A 20,068-nucleotide genomic window follows, 5' to 3' on the forward strand; every position below is an offset into this window, starting at 1 on the left:
AGCTCAGATTGTGATGTCATAATGCCTCATTGTGTTCAAGGCTTGTGCGATTAAGGCAGAGCTTACAGGAATGGGACAGGGACAACGACAGCGACAAAACTCACGGGACAGGAAAATTGAGTTCCTGCAGGGACGGGGACAGATTTGTCCCCGTATCATTCTCTGGTGCCAAGGACTGGTTGAGAACCCCTGCTTTAGAATAATCATTATTACCTCATTACAGATTCTTTACTGTCTGCAAAATTGGGCCAGTCCACTCTGCCTTTTCCTGTAGCTGTGCGACAGGATCACCTAGCCTAGGCCCCAGAGGTTTTAATGCACATTGGTTTGTAATGTCGGTACTGTTTTTTAAAAAAATAATTGTTTATATAAGATATGTATGTTTGTTGTAATCCGCTTGGGATTAAGCAGAATGAAAATTTTTAAAATAAATGCATTTACAAAGTAATGCTTCAGGGGATTAACAAAATTGCCTTGCTCCTATCTGGGGGTGGGGGGGGGGGATAGGGGCAATTCCAGGTATAAAGCTAGAGCAGGCTCTCTGGGATAATTTTGAAAGCAAGTGGCTTTTATCTTTGCATCTGCAAATTACATGAGATTATGAACTCCCTGCAGCAATGGTTGTTTCTGAGGATTTTTACTACTACTAGTATTAATGCTACCAGACACACGCAGCACTGCACAGTCACAAAGAAGAAGAAAACAGTCCCTGCTTGAAAGAGCTTACAATCTAAACCAGGGGTGTCAAACTCAGGCCAAATTTGGCCCGCAGGGTAATTAGGTTTGGCCCTCAGTTCCTTCCCTCCCTCCATCCCGGTTTCCCGGTCTCACCTTCAAAGCAGCCTGCAAAGGATCGCTGGTCGGCTGTAGCGAACCTAGCAGGCTGCCGTCAACCTCTGCAGCACGTTCTCTCTGCTGCAGTCCTGTACGTCAGAGGAGGGGCAGGACCGCGGCAGAAGGAACGTGCTGCGGAGGCTAACAGCAGCCTGCTAGGTTCGCTACAGCACCGGTGATCCTCTGCAAGCTGCTTTGAAGGTGAAACCGGGAAGCCGGAGGATTCTAGAAAGAAGGCAGGCCCTGGTATAAAGAAGGGGGAAATATGCAGGCCTTCGGGGGGGGGGAGGGCGGTGGCAGGTCCCAGTGTAGAAGTACATGGAGGGAGGGAAGGAGGGGTCCAAACAGACATGCATATGCTGGACTGAGGGTGGGAGGAGAGGAAGAAATAATGGGTCTAAAAACAGAGGAGAGGGAGAGAAATGGTGGACAATGGGATGGAAGAAGGGAAGAAACAGAAATGGAAAGAAGTTGGACACAAGGGATGGAGTGGAGGGGGGGGTTAGAGATACTGGATAGGAGGGTAGTTGGGAAGAGAAAGGGAAAGATGGTGGACCCTGGGGTGGTGGGGAAGGAGGGAGAGACGCTGGATGAAAGAGTAGTTGAGAAAAGGAGAGATGGTAGATTTGGGGATGGTGGGAGGGAAGGGAAATGGAAGGGGAGGACAGAGATGGAAGATGGATGGTTAGCACGGAGAAAGAAGAAAATGACAAATGGGCAGGAGACCCTGGCAAGCGAGTTATCAGAAGACAACCAGAGCCTGGGACCAACATGATTTGAATAATGACCAGACAACAAAAAGTAGAAAAAATAATTTTATTTTTTGTTATGTGATTACAATATGTCAGATTTGAAATGTGTATGTTCTGCCAAAGCTGTAACTCTACTTCTACTAAGTCTAAGGGGTCCTTTTATTAAGGTACACTAACCGATTTAGCACATTCTAAATGCGCACCTTAATAAAAGGACCCCTAAGTATCTTAATAAAAAATTTGGCCCGTGACTTAGTCTACGTTTTAGATTTCAGTCCCTTATGTGATTGAGTTTGACACCCCTGATCTAAATAAACAAGACAGAGAAACAGGATGTCATGGATCCAGTTAAGGAGAAGGTTAATCAGCTGGCTGGGTTGGAGGGCAGAGGGGCGTACAGGACAATCAAGCCATTGTGACATCACTGATGAGGTTGGCTCTTATTGGTGGAATGAGGCATTACGACATCACAATCTCAGCTCTGCTTCCCAAAGACTGAAACTCTTCACACTACTACTACTAGGAATTATTTCTATAGCACTAACAGATGCACACAGCGCTGCACAGTCATAAAGAAGACAGTCCCTGTTCGAAAGAGCTTACAATCTAAACAGCCAAGATAGACAAACAGGATGTCATGGATAAAGTTAAGGGGAACGGTTATTCTTCTGGCAGCGCTTTGAACGGGCTGCTTCGTGGCCTTCCCTCTGCCGCATCACTGAGCGCTGCCGCCGCTGCTGTTTTTGGAGGCCTCAGAGCAGAGGTATGTCAGTCTCATGGTGAGAGAGTGGGTGGGGTTCTGTACAGGGGGATGGGAGGGAGGGATAGAAAGATGCTGCACAGGGGGATGGCAGGGATGGAAGTAAAGATACTGCACATGGGGGGGGGGGAGAAAGGAAGGAGGAAGAATTGGGGTGGAGGAGAGGAAGGGAGAGATGATTGTACATGCAAACAAAATAAGACACTCCCCGAAAATAAGCCCCAATTCATTTTTTGGACCCCAAATTAATATAAGACACGGTCTTATTTTTGGGGAAACATGTTAGTCTAGGTGGGTTACTGTGAAAAATAATGTATTAGTTGTAAAAGTAATATATTACTTTGGAATCTATTGTGTCCAACTCTGCAGACTCCTGGGTTCAAAGTACAGGTGGACCTGTAAGTTTAGAGGAGGGATAATAGCAATTGAAAATTGCTTTTTTTCCTAGTAGTTCAAAGATTATCGTGCTGGTATTCTGAGGTAAATGTAAGCATAGCAGAATCTTGGTTAAAGAGCACCTGGCTAGATTGCCTGATTTAAAATATTTACATGCCTGGTGTGTGGCTTTAATGCTTTGCGGCTGAGAGTTTCTCAAATGAGCGCCATAAAATCAGCCATCAATCTTTTGGGAATGAGCCAATAGTGCAAAGAACAAAAACATCAGATAAACCACCAGGGGATAGTGTGAAGAAGCAGTGATTAAAGCTACAGCATCAGTGCCCTGAGGTTGGGGGCTCAAACCCACACTGTTCCTTGTGACCCTGGGCAGGTCACTTAATCCCTCCATTGCTCCAGGTACATTAGATAGATTATGAGCCCACCAAGGACAGGAGAAAACATTTGAGTACCTGAATAAATTCATGTAAACCATTCTGAGCTCCCCTGGGAGAACAGTATGGACATTTGAATAAGTAGTGTGACAAGTTTCAGCCTCTGATAACTAGAGCCGGTATTGTGACATCACAATGCCTCATTCCACCAATGCCTAAGAGCCAACCTCATCAGTGATGTCACAATGGCTTGATTGTCCTGTACTTGTCTCACTTTTACTATATGTTGATTTCTAGAGTGGTGCAGTGGTTCAAGCTTCAGCCTCAGCACCCTCAGGTTGTGGGTTCAAGTCACTTAATCCCCCCCATTGCTCCAGGTAGATTGTGAGCCCACTGGGACAGACAGGGAAAAATGCTTGAGTACTTGAATACATTAATGTAAACCATTCTGAGCTCCCCTGGGAGAACAGTATAGAAAATTGAATAAATAAATTGACTTTCCTATGTCAGAAAACATTTCTTATAGTGCAATCAGTTTTAATTTTATTTATTCATTTATGCTTGATCAAATAGTTTTACAAGGCCTCATCCAACAGGAAAGTTTGATTCCCACCCAGCAATATTACCCCATTGCTTCCCTCACTGGGTGTTTAACTTGTAACCTCTTTCTCTTCCTACGGCTGGGACTCCCAAGTCAAGGTTTTAATCCCAAAAGCTGCCAGCTGTTTTCCCTTTGTCATGGCCAGGTCAGAGGATCACTTTTCTGAACTGCAGCTCTGTACAGTGATGTGTTTGTGCCCTAATATAATTTCAGACTCAAAAGCCGTGTAATCCACAGTGAAACAGGCTTGCCAACAGTGATTCCATTAAAAAGAGGGATTTTTAAAGAAAAGCAGTTACGCCCTCCAGTGAAATTGAAGAGGGATTATTTTTCTTGCCTATGTGGCCACACATGCTCATAGGTGACCTGTTTAAAAATTCTGACTGGGGTATAAATATGCAGGTAAGTGCCTACAGGAGTGGAGTTTGAGCAGAGCGCAGGCAGAGTTCACAAGACACAGATAGATTAGGGGGCATGCCAATTTATACATGTGTTTAAATAATCTAGAACAGGGGTAAGCAATTGCGGTCCTCGAGAGCCACCAGCAGGTCAGGTTTTCAGGACATCCACAATAAATATACATCAGACAAACAGCTCGGCTGTTATTGTTACTAAAAAGTTTTGGATCTTTTCCAGATAAGCCCCGCCAAAAAGTTAACCCCCGCCACCCAAAAAAGAGGCGCGATCTGTATAAAGTAAAGTGGGGGGGTTCCCCCCCCACGCCCCCCATCGGAGCCCTTAAAAAAATGGTCAACAGTTTATCCTATTTTTTATAATATTACGTTTCATATCCTCTTTTTTATCATCTTTTTTGGGTGCTCCGACGGGGGGGCGTGGTGGGAACCCCTCCCCACTGTACTTTATACACATCGCGCCACGTTGTGGGGGTGTTGTGCTGAGAACTTCACTGGTTAAGGTTCCATGCGCTGGAAAAAGGTGGCGGGGCTTAACTTTCGGCGCGTGCACTTTTTCCATTAGTGGCGGGGCTTATCTGGAAAAGATCCAAAGTTTTTTCCTTTTAATTCTTTTTTTTTTTTTTTAATGTAAATCATATTTATTAAATTTCAAATACAAATAAAACAGTAAAAAAAATCATTTCAAATACAAGACGAAAACCAAAATTTACAGAGTTAATATATAATAAACATTATCACTAAAAGCAAATATACCCAAGTCCCTCCCCTTTTTCCCCATTTTAGAACTGTAATTACATATTAAATAATATGCGACTGGGAGTGTGTGGTGTTAATGTATCTAAATAAGGTTGCCAAACAGTAAAAAATTGTCTTCCCTGTCTAGTGTCCCGTTCTGATAATTGCAGACTTTCCATTGTTAAAATGTGTAACATTCTAGAACGCCAATGATTATATATTGGTCTTAAAGGTCCAATCCAAAGATAAAGGGGTCCTTTTATCAAGCTGCGGTAAGGGTTTAACGCGCGTAATACCGTGCATTAAACCACCTGCCACGCTAGCCGCTAACGCCTGCATTGAGCAGGTGTTAGTTTTTTAGCCGGCCGCGGGGGTTTTAGTGCGTGATGAAATGTCCGACGCACTAACCCCGGCTTGATAAAAAGACCCCAAAGTATGACTTTCAAAACTAAGATTGTTCTTTGAAGAAAGCCTTTTAAGCCTCTTGGAATAGGACACTTAACATCAAAAATCCAAAATATATTATAACTATTGCAATGCCAATCAATTCTCCACATTTACTCAACTTTAGAAAAACCAACATTCCAAAATTGGCGTATCAAAGGACATGTCCAAACATGTGAGATAAATTAGCTTTAGGGTGACCACATTTCAAACAAGAGCCTAATGTAGCAAAAGTCACCCTATAAGCATGCCAGGGAGCAATATATATTCTGCAAATAAATTTATAACCCATTTCATAATAGGTGATATCAGAAAGAAGACCATATAAAATCTTTCAAAATCTTTGAATATGGAATCCCTGAAGGTGAATCCCCAACTCTTTATTCCAAGCTTGAGTTATTTTATTGTAATCTAAATTAGGCGAAAGATTCACTAATGATTGTCTAAAATATTTAAGGGGCACAATCAACTGGGCATCTAACCAAAATAATTCTGAAAGAGCATCATATACTTTAGCATTTAGTGACAATGAAGGTAAGGAATTCACAAAATATCTCAACTGCATGTAAGAATATATATCCAATTTAGACCAATTATAAACAGTACGTAATTGTGATAATGTTGGTTAATTACCCTCATCAGTTAATATCTGGTAAAAATAGAAAATATTTCCTCATTTATTAGATTGAAAATCTGCAGATGTTATACCAGGTAAAAAAGAGCCATTTCCACAAATAGGTAAAAGTGGTGTAGTTCTAAAATCAAACTTCAGTCGATTACATATCCTTCGCCAAGTGGTTCTCAAAGGAACAATTAAAAAATGAAAAGGATTTTTCAGAACAGCAGTCTTCATCTTAGAAGCATGTAAAAGATAACTAAAGTGATAAGGCCTCCATAATTTCAACTCTACTGAAGTCCAGGTAAAATAAGATGTTGCAAGAAACCAATCATGTATGTGACGCATATGACAAGCCTCGACACATTGCCTCAACTGTAATAAACCCAATCCTCCCTTTGTTATTGGCAAAGTCACCTGATTTAATGAAATACGTGGTCTTTTTCCCATCCAAAGGAACCCACGTATCAATTTAATTGACATTCTACTACTTTAGAATACAACTATGGTAACATTGGATATCATATAACCACTGAGGAAGAATTATCATATTACAAAGAGCAATACGTCCCATTAAAGAGATAGGAAAATGTCTCCATATTAATAAGGTTGATTTGGTCTTATTCAATAACAGTTGAATATTAAGATAATTTAAATGGGTAATATCTTGTGGAATAATGATCCCTAAATAAGTAACTACTTCAATTGCCCAAGTTAATGGGAAATTTCCTTTCCAATGTTCCTTCAAGAACTGATTGAAAGGAAGGGCTACAGATTTCTGATAATTCAGACGAAACCCAGAATGAAATCCAAATTCAGATATTGCATCAATAAGATGTGGTAAAGAATTCTCAGGATCAGTCAAAATAATCATCAAATCATCCGCAAAAGCTAATACTTTCAAATCTTGATCTATCACCCGAATCCCAGTAATGTAAATATCTCATTTCAAGGTATGTAAAAGAGGTTCTAGATATATTATAAAATAATAAAGGAGAAAGAGGATATCCCTGTTGAGTCCCACAAGAAATAGTAAAAGGAGATGAACAAGTGCCATTAATCAAAATAGAGGCCCTTGGCTTGGCATACAAAACTCAAAGACTATCTAAGAACCATCCAGACTATACCAGACTTAATTATACCTTCTGGTGGAACTCATTATGCCATATATACAAAATGGAAAGGACAACTGCCATGCAAAAAGGAAATTATAACAATTTTAAAAAAATTTGGGGACCATTGATAACATATTGTAATGAGTAGACACCTTTATACACTAAAGTATAATTAAAATAATGGGGAAGGGGGATATATTGCTTCATTATTGGTTTATTATTATTTTGAACACATGACATGTATGATATGTTTGATTTACATTATTTGTGGAAAGGGAGGGTGTGGGAGGGATTTAAAATATGTATTGAAATAATAATAAGAAATAATTTTCAAGTGATGTATAGGAATTAATTGATGTAATTTTGTTCACTTGATGTAAGATGAAAAAATGAATAAAAAATTGGGGGAAAAAAAAGAACCATCCAGAAATTCCTATTTTAGACAATGCAGAAAAGAGAAATGACCACTCCACTTGGTCAAAAGCTTTTTCTGCATCCAGACTAGCCAACAGACCAGAAATTGCTTCTGTCTGACCAGTCACTAATGCCATTAAAACTTTTCTTAATAGCATATAAGACTTTCAGATGGCTGTTTAAATATCAATTTAATAGAAATAGGAACTTCTTCCTTATTCCACTTAGCAATCTGATACAATGAGTTATTATTAGGCCCTCAGCGTCACCACTCAGAACTCAAATATATCACCGTTCAGAGCTTTACGTGACCAATCCTCACTGGGTCTAAGTTTTACTTATTTACGTTTTCAAGAGCTTTATATATTTAATTTCTTATAGATTTTTAAACTTTTACTTCATTTTAGTTAGCTTATTTTACTTAGCTTTAGTGTAGTTGTCTCTGGTAGAGATATTTTTAAATCAAGCAGGGTGCCATAGCCGACATGTTTCGCGGGAAACCGCTTTATCAAGGCTCCACCCCTACAAGACATACAAAGAAGAGTAAAGTAATGACTCTTACAGGAAAAACCGGGTTATCTGAACAAAGTAAAGATATCAAAATTGCTTAGAATAACCTTCTCTCTCACCTTTAACACTATCGACTTCCTCAAATGCTTTAAAGAGGAGCCGACAGCGTTCTCTCTTTTTATTACAGAATCCCGGTGTTGAAGCCACGCCCACCGAATGACGTGTGAGCCTGACGACAACCACCGGCTGTTTACAGTAAAACAAACTTTATTGAAAGCTTTAATAAGAGCTTTAAGGATCCCTCTCACTCGCTCAACATCTAGATCAAGGAAGCCCATTCTAACTCCAGATTTAACCCTAATGGGATAACAGTATTTAATGTATAAATCCAGCGTTGCTCCTTGTAATTCAAGCATTCATCTAAATTTGTATTTAACCTTCCCTCCCTCCCAGCGTCTATCTGATCAATGACTCTCCATTTAAGTTGACTCACCTCATGGCCCAAGGTAACACAATGTTCTACCATAGGGGCTTGCATAGTTTTTGTTTTTATTCGTGATTTATGCTCATTTAGACGGACATGAACAGGTCTTGAAGTACGGCCCACATAAACTAAATTACATGGACATACCACTATATATACTACCCCTGCCGTTTGGCAATTAGTATTCGCTGAAGCTGTTATAGTAAATTTTGTTTGGGGGTCTGTCCAAATCTCCCCCTCAATGGTGTTAGCACACCATTGGCAATGACCACATTTTTCATGTTTGCCCTTATTTTTCATTTTCTTTACACCGGTCTTCTGGGCTATTAGAACCTGACTTATAGTTTTAGCTTTCTTAAAAGAGAACATCGGTACCTCTATAAAAACTTCATGAAGTTGGAGAATATGCCAGAATTTTCTAATTTGAATCATAAGTTCCTTAGCTGCTTCAGAAAATGGTAGCACACATATTAATTTCTCCAATTTTTCTTTTTCTATCTTTTCTTGCAATAAAAGATCTCTATTTGCATATTTTGCTCTTAAAAAGGCTCTATGGATTGCCTTCTCCGGATATCCTCTTATGCTAAATCTATTTTTCAACTCATCCGCAGCTTCTTTAAATGTTTTCATATCTGATGAAACCCTTCTCACCCTCAGGAACTGACTCACTGGGAGATTGAACTTTAAATGATATGGGTGATAACTTGAAAAATGTAAAAAAGTGTTCCTAGCCACAGGCTTCCTAAATAATCTAGTGTCAATTTTTAAATCTTTCTTACTAATTATCATATCCAAGAATTCTATCATGGTGCTATTGTAAGAGAGTGTAAATTGTAGATGGGGATCCCTGGTGTTAAGCCATCCAATGAAATCTTTAAGCTGTTGCTCCGTCCCCGACCATAAAAAGAACACATCATCTAGAAACCTTTTCCATAAGATGATATATTGAAAGAAACTAGAAGAATAAATTTCAACTTCTTCAAAGGAGGCTACATAGAGGGTAGCTACTGAGGGGGCCAAAGTGGCACCCATCGCCACCCCCTGAATCTGTTGATAAAAAACCCCCTCAAACTCAAAATAATTATTCTCAATGACCCACTTTGTTAACTGTAGTAAAAAGTCATTGCTAATCCTCAGATCTCCCACCCTCTGGGTTAATACATTTTTTACCACTTCTTGTGCTTTATCTTGGGGTATCATTGTGTAGAGGGAAACCACATCAAGAGTACAAAAAAATGAAATCTGGGATATATCAATATCTTGAGCTAGGATTCTAAGAAGGTGGGAAGAATCCTTAAGATAGGAGGGGATCTTAACTACTTCTTTCCTAAGGAAAGTATCCACAAATTGGGATAAAGGTTCTAGAAGGGATCCTCTTGTGTTCACTATGGGTCTACCAGGGGGATTTTCAAGATTTTTATGAATTTTAGGAACAAAATATATATAAGGGGTAGAAGGATATTTCTCCACCAGAAATTGATATTCTTTTTTTGTTATCATTCCTAGTTCATAATGGGACGTCATCCACTGGTAGATTTCTTTCATCATATCTGGGAGAGGATCACCAGGCAAAGGAGTATACGCTGTTTGGTCAATTAATTGTCTACTAGCTTCTCTTAAGTACTGGTCTCTTGACAACACCACAGTTGCTCCTCCTTTATCCGCTCTCATAATCATCATGTCTCGTGAATCTTTTAACTGTAAGAGAGCTTTATATTGACAGGAAGTCAAATTATAAGGAATCTTCCTATATTTAACCCTTTCATATTCCATAATGCCTGTTAATACTAGATCCCTAAAAGTAGAGATCACTGGATCCATCGGTCCCGGGGGGACCCATCGTGAGTTACTCTTACATATAGGAACCACTTCTTCCTCACTACTGCTTTCTGTTATTTCATCTATTGTTTCCGAATCCTTGAAAAATAATTTCAGTTGTAATTTCCTTATAAATTTATGAAAAAAGATTTTCAACTGGAAAAAATCTGGACGTTGACATAAAGCAAAATTTAATCCAAGCTCAAGTACTTCTTGTTGTTCTTTTGTTAGTGTTTTCCCAGAAATATTTACTACTGTTGATTCTACTTTTTCCCATTGGGCTGGTTTTTTCCTCTGCCCCGTTGGACTCCTCTTGTTCTTCCTCTCGGTCGTGATCCTCTTTGACCCTGAAGTCCTTCCCCCGACGTTTTAGCCGTCTCTGTAGAGTCTCCACTGGTGGTATCAGATTCTTCAGATGAAGCATTAAATGCTACCTTCTTCTTTGTTACTATTGCTCCTGTTATCTTCTTATTCCAAGAATATACTTTTCCAATTTGATAATCCTTTTCATCTCTCTTCCATTTCCGTATTTTTGTCTGTTTTATTGAATCTCTAAACTGTACCATTTCATCTTCCAATTCTTCACGTTTTTTCTTAAATTCTTCTTTATCAATATTTTCCTTCATACATAACTCCATAGATACCGTCTTAGCTCTAAGATCTAATTCAATGTCAGAGGTAGTCTCAACTAGTAGAATCATCAAATCTCTGGAGCAGCGATTCAAAATCGCTGTCCATTTATCCATGAAAGTTTTATCAAGAGTAGTGAGTTTGGGTTCCTTTAAGATACGCAGCCCACGTGGTATCATAGATTTTTTAAGATACTGTACCAAAGTACTTCCATGGAGCTCCGCTCTTATTAAGCGTTTATGTGTTTGTTCAAGTTCTGTCCATGATAACTGTGTGGAGGGATCCTCCAAGTCATCCAGAAGAGCAGGTCTAGATAAAATATTTTGAAACTGCTCTTCCGAATAGCCAATAAATTCTGTTTCTTCTGATGCCATGTTTCAATCAATCAACTTAATAGCATATAAGACTTTCAGATGGCTGTTTAAATATCAATTTAATAGAAATAGGAACTTCTTCCTTATTCCACTTAGCAATCTGATACAATGAGTTATTATTAGGCCCTCAGCGTCACCACTCAGAACTCAAATATATCACCGTTCAGAGCTTTACGTGACCAATCCTCACTGGGTCTAAGTTTTACTTATTTACGTTTTCAAGAGCTTTATATATTTAATTTCTTATAGATTTTTAAACTTTTACTTCATTTTAGTTAGCTTATTTTACTTAGCTTTAGTGTAGTTGTCTCTGGTAGAGATATTTTTAAATCAAGCAGGGTGCCATAGCCGACATGTTTCGCGGGAAACCGCTTTATCAAGGCTCCACCCCTACAAGACATACAAAGAAGAGTAAAGTAATGACTCTTACAGGAAAAACCGGGTTATCTGAACAAAGTAAAGATATCAAAATTGCTTAGAATAACCTTCTCTCTCACCTTTAACACTATCGACTTCCTCAAATGCTTTAAAGAGGAGCCGACAGCGTTCTCTCTTTTTATTACAGAATCCCGGTGTTGAAGCCACGCCCACCGAATGACGTGTGAGCCTGACGACAACCACCGGCTGTTTACAGTAAAACAAACTTTATTGAAAGCTTTAATAAGAGCTTTAAGGATCCCTCTCACTCGCTCAACATCTAGATCAAGGAAGCCCATTCTAACTCCAGATTTAACCCTAATGGGATAACAGTATTTAATGTATAAATCCAGCGTTGCTCCTTGTAATTCAAGCATTCATCTAAATTTGTATTTTATCAACAGATTCAGGGGGTGGCGATGGGTGCCACTTTGGCCCCCTCAGTAGCTACCCTCTATGTAGCCTCCTTTGAAGAAGTTGAAATTTATTCTTCTAGTTTCTTTCAATATATCATCTTATGGAAAAGGTTTCTAGATGATGTGTTCTTTTTATGGTCGGGGACGGAGCAACAGCTTAAAGATTTCATTGGATGGCTTAACACCAGGGATCCCCATCTACAATTTACACTCTCTTACAATAGCACCATGATAGAATTCTTGGATATGATAATTAGTAAGAAAGATTTAAAAATTGACACTAGATTATTTAGGAAGCCTGTGGCTAGGAACACTTTTTTACATTTTTCAAGTTATCACCCATATCATTTAAAGTTCAATCTCCCAGTGAGTCAGTTCCTGAGGGTGAGAAGGGTTTCATCAGATATGAAAACATTTAAAGAAGCTGCGGATGAGTTGAAAAATAGATTTAGCATAAGAGGATATCCGGAGAAGGCAATCCATAGAGCCTTTTTAAGAGCAAAATATGCAAATAGAGATCTTTTATTGCAAGAAAAGATAGAAAAAGAAAAATTGGAGAAATTAATATGTGTGCTACCATTTTCTGAAGCAGCTAAGGAACTTATGATTCAAATTAGAAAATTCTGGCATATTCCTCCAACTTCATGAAGTTTTTATAGAGGTACCGATGTTCTCTTTTAAGAAAGCTAAAACTATAAGTCAGGTTCTAATAGCCCAGAAGACCGGTGTAAAGAAAATGAAAAATAAGGGCAAACATGAAAAATGTGGTCATTGCCAATGGTGTGCTAACACCATTGAGGGGGAGATTTGGACAGACCCCCAAACAAAATTTACTATAACAGCTTCAGCGAATACTAATTGCCAAACGGCAGGGGTAGTATATATAGTGGTATGTCCATGTAATTTAGTTTATGTGGGCCGTACTTCAAGACCTGTTCATGTCCGTCTAAATGAGCATAAATCACGAATAAAAACAAAAACTATGCAAGCCCCTATGGTAGAACATTGTGTTACCTTGGGCCATGAGGTGAGTCAACTTAAATGGAGAGTCATTGATCAGATAGACGCTGGGAGGGAGGGAAGGTTAAATACAAATTTAGATGAATGCTTGAATTACAAGGAGCAACGCTGGATTTATACATTAAATACTGTTATCCCATTAGGGTTAAATCTGGAGTTAGAATGGGCTTCCTTGATCTAGATGTTGAGCGAGTGAGAGGGATCCTTAAAGCTCTTATTAAAGCTTTCAATAAAGTTTGTTTTACTGTAAACAGCCGGTGGTTGTCGTCAGGCTCACACGTCATTCGGTGGGCGTGGCTTCAACACCGGGATTCTGTAATAAAAAGAGAGAACGCTGTCGGCTCCTCTTTAAAGCATTTGAGGAAGTCGATAGTGTTAAAGGTGAGAGAGAAGGTTATTCTAAGCAATTTTGATATCTTTACTTTGTTCAGATAACCCGGTTTTTCCTGTAAGAGTCATTACTTTACTCTTCTTTGTATGTCTTGTAGGGGTGGAGCCTTGATAAAGCGGTTTCCCGCGAAACATGTCGGCTATGGCACCCTGCTTGATTTAAAAATATCTCTACCAGAGACAACTACACTAAAGCTAAGTAAAATAAGCTAACTAAAATGAAGTAAAAGTTTAAAAATCTATAAGAAATTAAATATATAAAGCTCTTGAAAACGTAAATAAGTAAAACTTAGACCCAGTGAGGATTGGTCACGTAAAGCTCTGAACGGTGATATATTTGAGTTCTGAGTGGTGACGCTGAGGGCCTAATAATAACTCATTGTATCAGATTGCTAAGTGGAATAAGGAAGAAGTTCCTATTTCTATTAAATTGATATTAAAACTTTTCTAACATGTAAAACTGATTGACGACCTCTTATAAAACCAACTTGTTCTTCCTCTATCAGCATAGGCAGATGAATTGCCAGTTTATCTGCCAATACTCTTGCAAATATCTTAAGATCTACATTGAGTAATGAAATTGGATGATATTATTCTACCAACAGAGGATTTTTACCCGGTTTTGGGATCAATGTTATCAGAGCATCAGTAGCTCCCAAAGGAAAAGAATTGTCTTCTACACATTGATTATTATAATAATTTAATTCTTTTTTTTATAACCTAAACAACATCAAACATCCTATATCACTAATCAATTATAAATACAGTGGAACCTTGGTTTACGATCATAATTCGTTCCAGAAGCATGCTCGTAAATCAAGTTACTCGTATATCAAAACAAGTTTCCCCATAGGAATGAATGGAAACTCGCTTTGATTCGTTCCACCAACCCCCCCCCCACCCGAGGCTACCGGCGCTGCTCCATCACCCTCTCCCCCCGCTCTAACTGGCATCGCAACCCCCGAACCAGCATCGCAAACACCCCCCCCCTGTGAACGCCCCCCCCCCCGCGAGAACCGCATTGCACCCCTGTGCTGAAAGCGGCATCCGCCCACCATTCCTCTCAAAGAGGAAGACAGAACGAGAGCCAGAAGGCCTTGAGCATGCGCAGATGCTCAAGGCCCGGCCCAGGCAAGAGGCGGGAGCTTGCTTTCACTCTCACAACCAGCAGAAGGGGTAAGGAGCGTGTTTGAGAGGAAGGGCGGGCGGATGACGCTTTCAGCACGGGGATGCGATGCGGTTCTCGCAAGGGGGGTCATTAGCGGGGGGGGGGGGTTGTGATGCCAGTTCAGGGGGTGCGATGCCGGGGGGAGGAGGTGCTCGCATATTGGAACATGCCCGGTTTGCGAGGCAAAAGTTTGCAGAGTGTTTTGCTCATCTTGCAAAACACTCGCAAACCGAGGTTCCACTGTATTACATAATTTTTCATAGTTTATAAAATATTGTCAATTTGTGAACCTCTCTTCCATCTACCGACTCATACACCATTCACACACATGTATTCACTCAAACAACCAAAAGCAGCATTCTGTGCAGTCACAATAATTATTATATATTACCCATTAAAAGGATTTTGGTTCAACGGACGTCAATTCAAAAAGAGGGGTGTCAGTCCGAAAGTTTCAAAACAGTAAAGCAACCGTATGGCAATAATTGCCATCCATGACAACTCCTCAATCACCATCCGCTACTCCCCTCATTTCTTCTCAACTTTCTATCGCTTTAAAGGACAATGCATATAGCTTGACACAGGATTGTGTTTCACCACTTGGCGTCTTCAAGAGTTGTACTTGCGAGGCTCATCAACTTCTCACCCTATCCAGTAAAGCTAGCGTGACTCGCGCAGGAACCCAGGGTTCGACACAAACGAGGTAACAAACAGGAAGCACACCGTCTTCCGGGAAATTCAAACTGCATGCAAAGGTGCATGAGATAGATTTGCATCTCAAAGAGGCCGTGCATGCAAATCCATCTCATACATTTTCATTGTGGATATTCTGAAAACCTGACCTGCCTGTGGCTCTTGAGGACCGGAATTGCCTACCCCTGATCTAGAGCAGTGGTCACTAGTTTTTAAGGCAGGGCCTCTGTGGACCCAAATGAGCTGAAGCTCATATTGGAGAACTTTAAATGGGACGGAGAATGGGAAGGGTGCACCCACGGTCGGGGAGAGGAGGGGCACCACCACCTCAGGCTGCTCACCCTTACCATGCCACAAAATGCCTTGAGGCACCCCCCCCCCGCCCCCTGCATATTCTTCAGATGAAAAGCATGTCCTAACCAATAAGTGGAAAAACGTAACACATTACCTCTCATTCCAAGACTTTCCAGCTTCAAGAACAATTTCCACAAGTCCATGGAATCAAAAATCCCTGAAACATCCAATGAGATCAAACAATATGTCATTCATTGATCAATACCAAGGCGGAAAACATCCAACAGTAACACTATGAGTTTGAACGAGCTCAATAGCAGTAATGCAATCTTTTTCTAATACTTTTCCTAAAAAAGAAACCGTAGAAATTTTGAAAAGGGTCTGATCTGAAGATGACCTTTGTCCTCTAAAACAGTGGTTCCCAACCCTGTCCTGGAGGACCACCAGGTCAGTCGGGTTTTCAGGATAGCCCTAATGAATATGCCTGAGAGAGATCTGCATATAATGGAGGTGCCAGGCATGCAAACCTGCTCCATGCATATTCATTAGGGCTATCTTGAAAACCCGACTGGCCTGGTGGTCCTCCAGGACAAGGTTGGGAAACACTGCTCTAAAAAGTTGTCTGACCTGGTTTGGAGGAAGAAGTGGCCTAGTGGTTAGAGCTACAGCTTCAGCACCCTGAGGTCGTGGGTTCAAACTCAGCATGGCTCCTTGTGACCCTGGGCAAGTCACTCAATCCTCCATTGTCCCAGGTAGATTGTGAGCTCACCAGGATAGACAGGGAAAAATGCTTGAGTACCTGAATGTAAAACTAAGTAGACAACCTCCCTTGATAGGCGGTATATAAATTATGAATAAACTTGGAACATACTGATAGCCTCTGTTCTACTTACTCTACATATTTGGCTCATTAAGAAAACTATTTGGCACGGTTTTGTCGATTACATGGTGTAATAGACACAGTCTGTTTCCTGTGTTTGTGGAGTTTGTTATTTTAGTCTGCAGGATCCAGTTTTCAACTCAGTTTCACTTTATCAGTCATTATGGCACAATCTGTTTCTTGGAAACAAACACAAAGCGAAGCCCAGTTCAATCATGTGTTGCAAATATTATTGGTGCTCCGTGAAGTTACTAATACCGAGCCAAACATTAATGTGGGAAAATTAAGAGCATTTTAAATGTAAATTTCTTATAAGTAAAATGCATGCTGGGACTTCGTCACGATCATAAGAGTTTGCCATATTGGGTCAGATCAAAGGTCCATCTAGCCCGGCATCCTGTTTCCAGTAGTGGCAAATCTAGGTCACAAGTACCTGGCAAGACTCCAAAAGAATTTTAAAAACCCAGATTCAGTGAACACTAATTACTTTCAAATTGAGGCTAAAATAAAATCTCAGGATAAAGAAGTTTTCCAGATAATACAAGATCTGGGTGAATCAAAATTAGATATCCAGGATATTAAGGACCAACTTAAGTCTTCCAAATTACTTCAAGAGACTCTAATTAAGGATAATGTTAATTTGAGAAGGAAGATAGAGACATTTGAAAATTTCTCTAGGAATAATAATCTTAGATTGATTAATTTTCCTCGAATATTGACAGTTACTCCAAGAGAAATGTTAAAACGCTATTTGTTGGAGATATTGGAAGTTCCGAAAGAGTCAATGCCTCCTTTCACCCAGGTCTATTATTTGCCGAATAAAAATCAACTTCATCAGGAAAAGAATCAAGATCCAATCGATGTGTCTGCTTTACTTGAAATGTCAGATAGAGAAAGTGCAACACCTGCAACATTGATTGTGACTTCAGCTATTGCAATGGACAAAAATTGGCTTCTGAGATTATTCTTTAAAAATAAGGAGAAAAAGTTTATTGATCATAAGATACAAATGTTCCCAGATTTGACAAAGGACACACAGAGGCGTAGAAGAGATTTCTTATTACTAAAACCTGGAGTCTTAGCTCTTGGAGGCACTTTTAATCTTTGTCATCCTTGAAAATGTATAGTACAATATAATTCTCAGAAATATGTTTTCTTTGAGCCATCCCAGCTAATGGCTTTTCTATCTATGCCCCCCCTGGAAAGGGAAAACAAATGAGGACTTTAATATATTAAATGCCTGATTATCAGTTAACCATGTTCCACGTATCTTAAGTTTAATACTGCTTCTTGTTATTCCGTTTGTGTTACATCATGGATCTTATTGTGGACTTGAGTGGTTAAGTAATATTTTGTTCTTCAAAAATGGATTAAGTGTTAATTTTTTCTTTTGCTGTAATCACTTTCTGTACAAGTGTATCTTGATTTGTTATTTGAAATTATAAATAAATAAATAAAAAAACAAAACAAAAAAACCCCAGATTGTATGCTACTTATCCCAATAGGTACTGGATTTTCCAACATTTATGTTGCATCAATAGGGGAGGTTATGAGTTGGGAGTATTCTACTGTATTTCTTTCCCATTCCTATGCACTGCAGAAACTGGAAGAGTGCATGACTAGGATAACAAGCTGGATGTATGAGAATAAAATGGTTTTCAATTCGAAAAAGACAGCAGTTATGATTGTGGGAAATGATGAATTGTTGATAAATATACGATAATTGAAGGTGCGGTATGCGATTCCTAAAATCTTTCCTATCATCTTATGAACGACCACTCCTTTGTGAACCAAAACTTTAATTCATAGATGATTTTTTCAACTTTTTTTTAACGCTTTCCTTCTGTTTGAGATTACGGTCTGTGGTGTGAATAAAGTGATTTGAGAGATGACTTTAGACGCTTGACGTTTAGTTCTGCTGTTTTGTCTCTGCCTCTCTGACTCGCTAGCGGTGCCACAGATTTTCTCTTAGGCATGCTTTCCTCTCTTGTCGATTATGGACATCATACTTTAGTCCCTTAAAACTAGCTCCCGAAGAAGGGAACATTCCTGAAACTGGGCACAGTTGAGCCTATTTTCCCGGCGGTGTAGCATGCTGGGAATATTTATGGGGAGAATTGTTATTTGGAGACCCGTCAAGTGATGGACTGCCTGAGATAAGTACCTTGAAATCGCTAGTTTGAGCACCTTTTGGGTTTGGTGGATTCCAATTTTGTACCATATAGTTAAATAATAACTTTGCAACACTTTTGTGTGGGTTTGTTATTATTTAAAAGCACTAGATGTATGCCCATGATGGTGCTAAAGTGGCTTGAGAAATAGCCCTTTTCACCGTGCATAAGCCTGGAAGTCGGGTTTCCCGAGGCTGTTAACTTTTACCTTTGCACTGAGGTTACATCAAAATCATTATAAAATTATTCTTAAATAGTTTTGAATGTGGCCTTTTGCCTTATAAAGATTGGACAGTCTTGCGATCCACCATTTCCAAAACGGAATAGAGGGAAACTTATACCGATATCTCTATTTACCCTCTGGGACGAATTTGATTGTATAAAATATGAAGTAACATGTTCATACTTCCCAATTCCAAACAAAGTTCATATAACAGAGTTTTGAACAACTTGTAACACATACATGTCAGAAGATGTCATTCCCAAATACACAATATTGCAGTAGTCCAAACCAGCTAACACAACAGATTGGAGAATATATTTGAAATCATTACCTAATAAATACATCTGAAGTTTGCTCAACATCCGCAACTTAAAATAAGTCTTCTTAATCACATTCTGTAAATGTCCCTTGGAAGTCAACTGGGGATCCAAGATCACACCCAACTTATGTCACTGTGTTCAGTACATTTAACACAATCAAAGCGGTTTACATATTTTACACAGGTACTTATTTTGGACCTGGGGCAATAAAGTGTTACGTGACTTACCCAAAGTCACAAGGAGCTACAGGGGGAATTGACCTCACAACCTTAGGGGGCCGAGGCAGCTGCTCTAACCCAAGGCTACTCTACTCTTTGTGGTGGATAGGGGGGAGGGGGGGCTCATGCATTTGTAAATGACCAAAGGTCTTCGCTAAAAAAAATCCTTTACTTGGATACCCTTGGGTCCAATAGGCAACATGATTGATATTTTTCCACGACTGGTATAAAGGGATGTGTCCCAGATAAACTGGAAACTCTATGAAGCCATAATCTGCATGCAATGCAACATTGGAAACAGAGAAACAAAAATGCATTTCCTCTTATACTGTGTAAAACACAAAGATGTCAGATATTCACATTTCCCAATGCTGAGAGAGGAAACGAAAGACTTCCCAAAAAAGAATGAGCAGGAAAATCTTTAATCCTCAGGGAAACAGGAGAAAAAGCAGCTATATCAGCAGACCACAGTACGTTGTATCCTACCAATAGGTAAGAAAGATGACCTAACTGGAGAAAAAATGAACCAGTGCCAGAGCATGGAAATTGACTTTTTCCCGCGCTATCAGTAAATTGCAGTGTACA

This window comes from Geotrypetes seraphini, chromosome 12, assembly GCF_902459505.1.
Source record: "Geotrypetes seraphini chromosome 12, aGeoSer1.1, whole genome shotgun sequence".
In the NCBI taxonomy this organism is placed as follows: domain Eukaryota; kingdom Metazoa; phylum Chordata; class Amphibia; order Gymnophiona; family Dermophiidae; genus Geotrypetes; species Geotrypetes seraphini.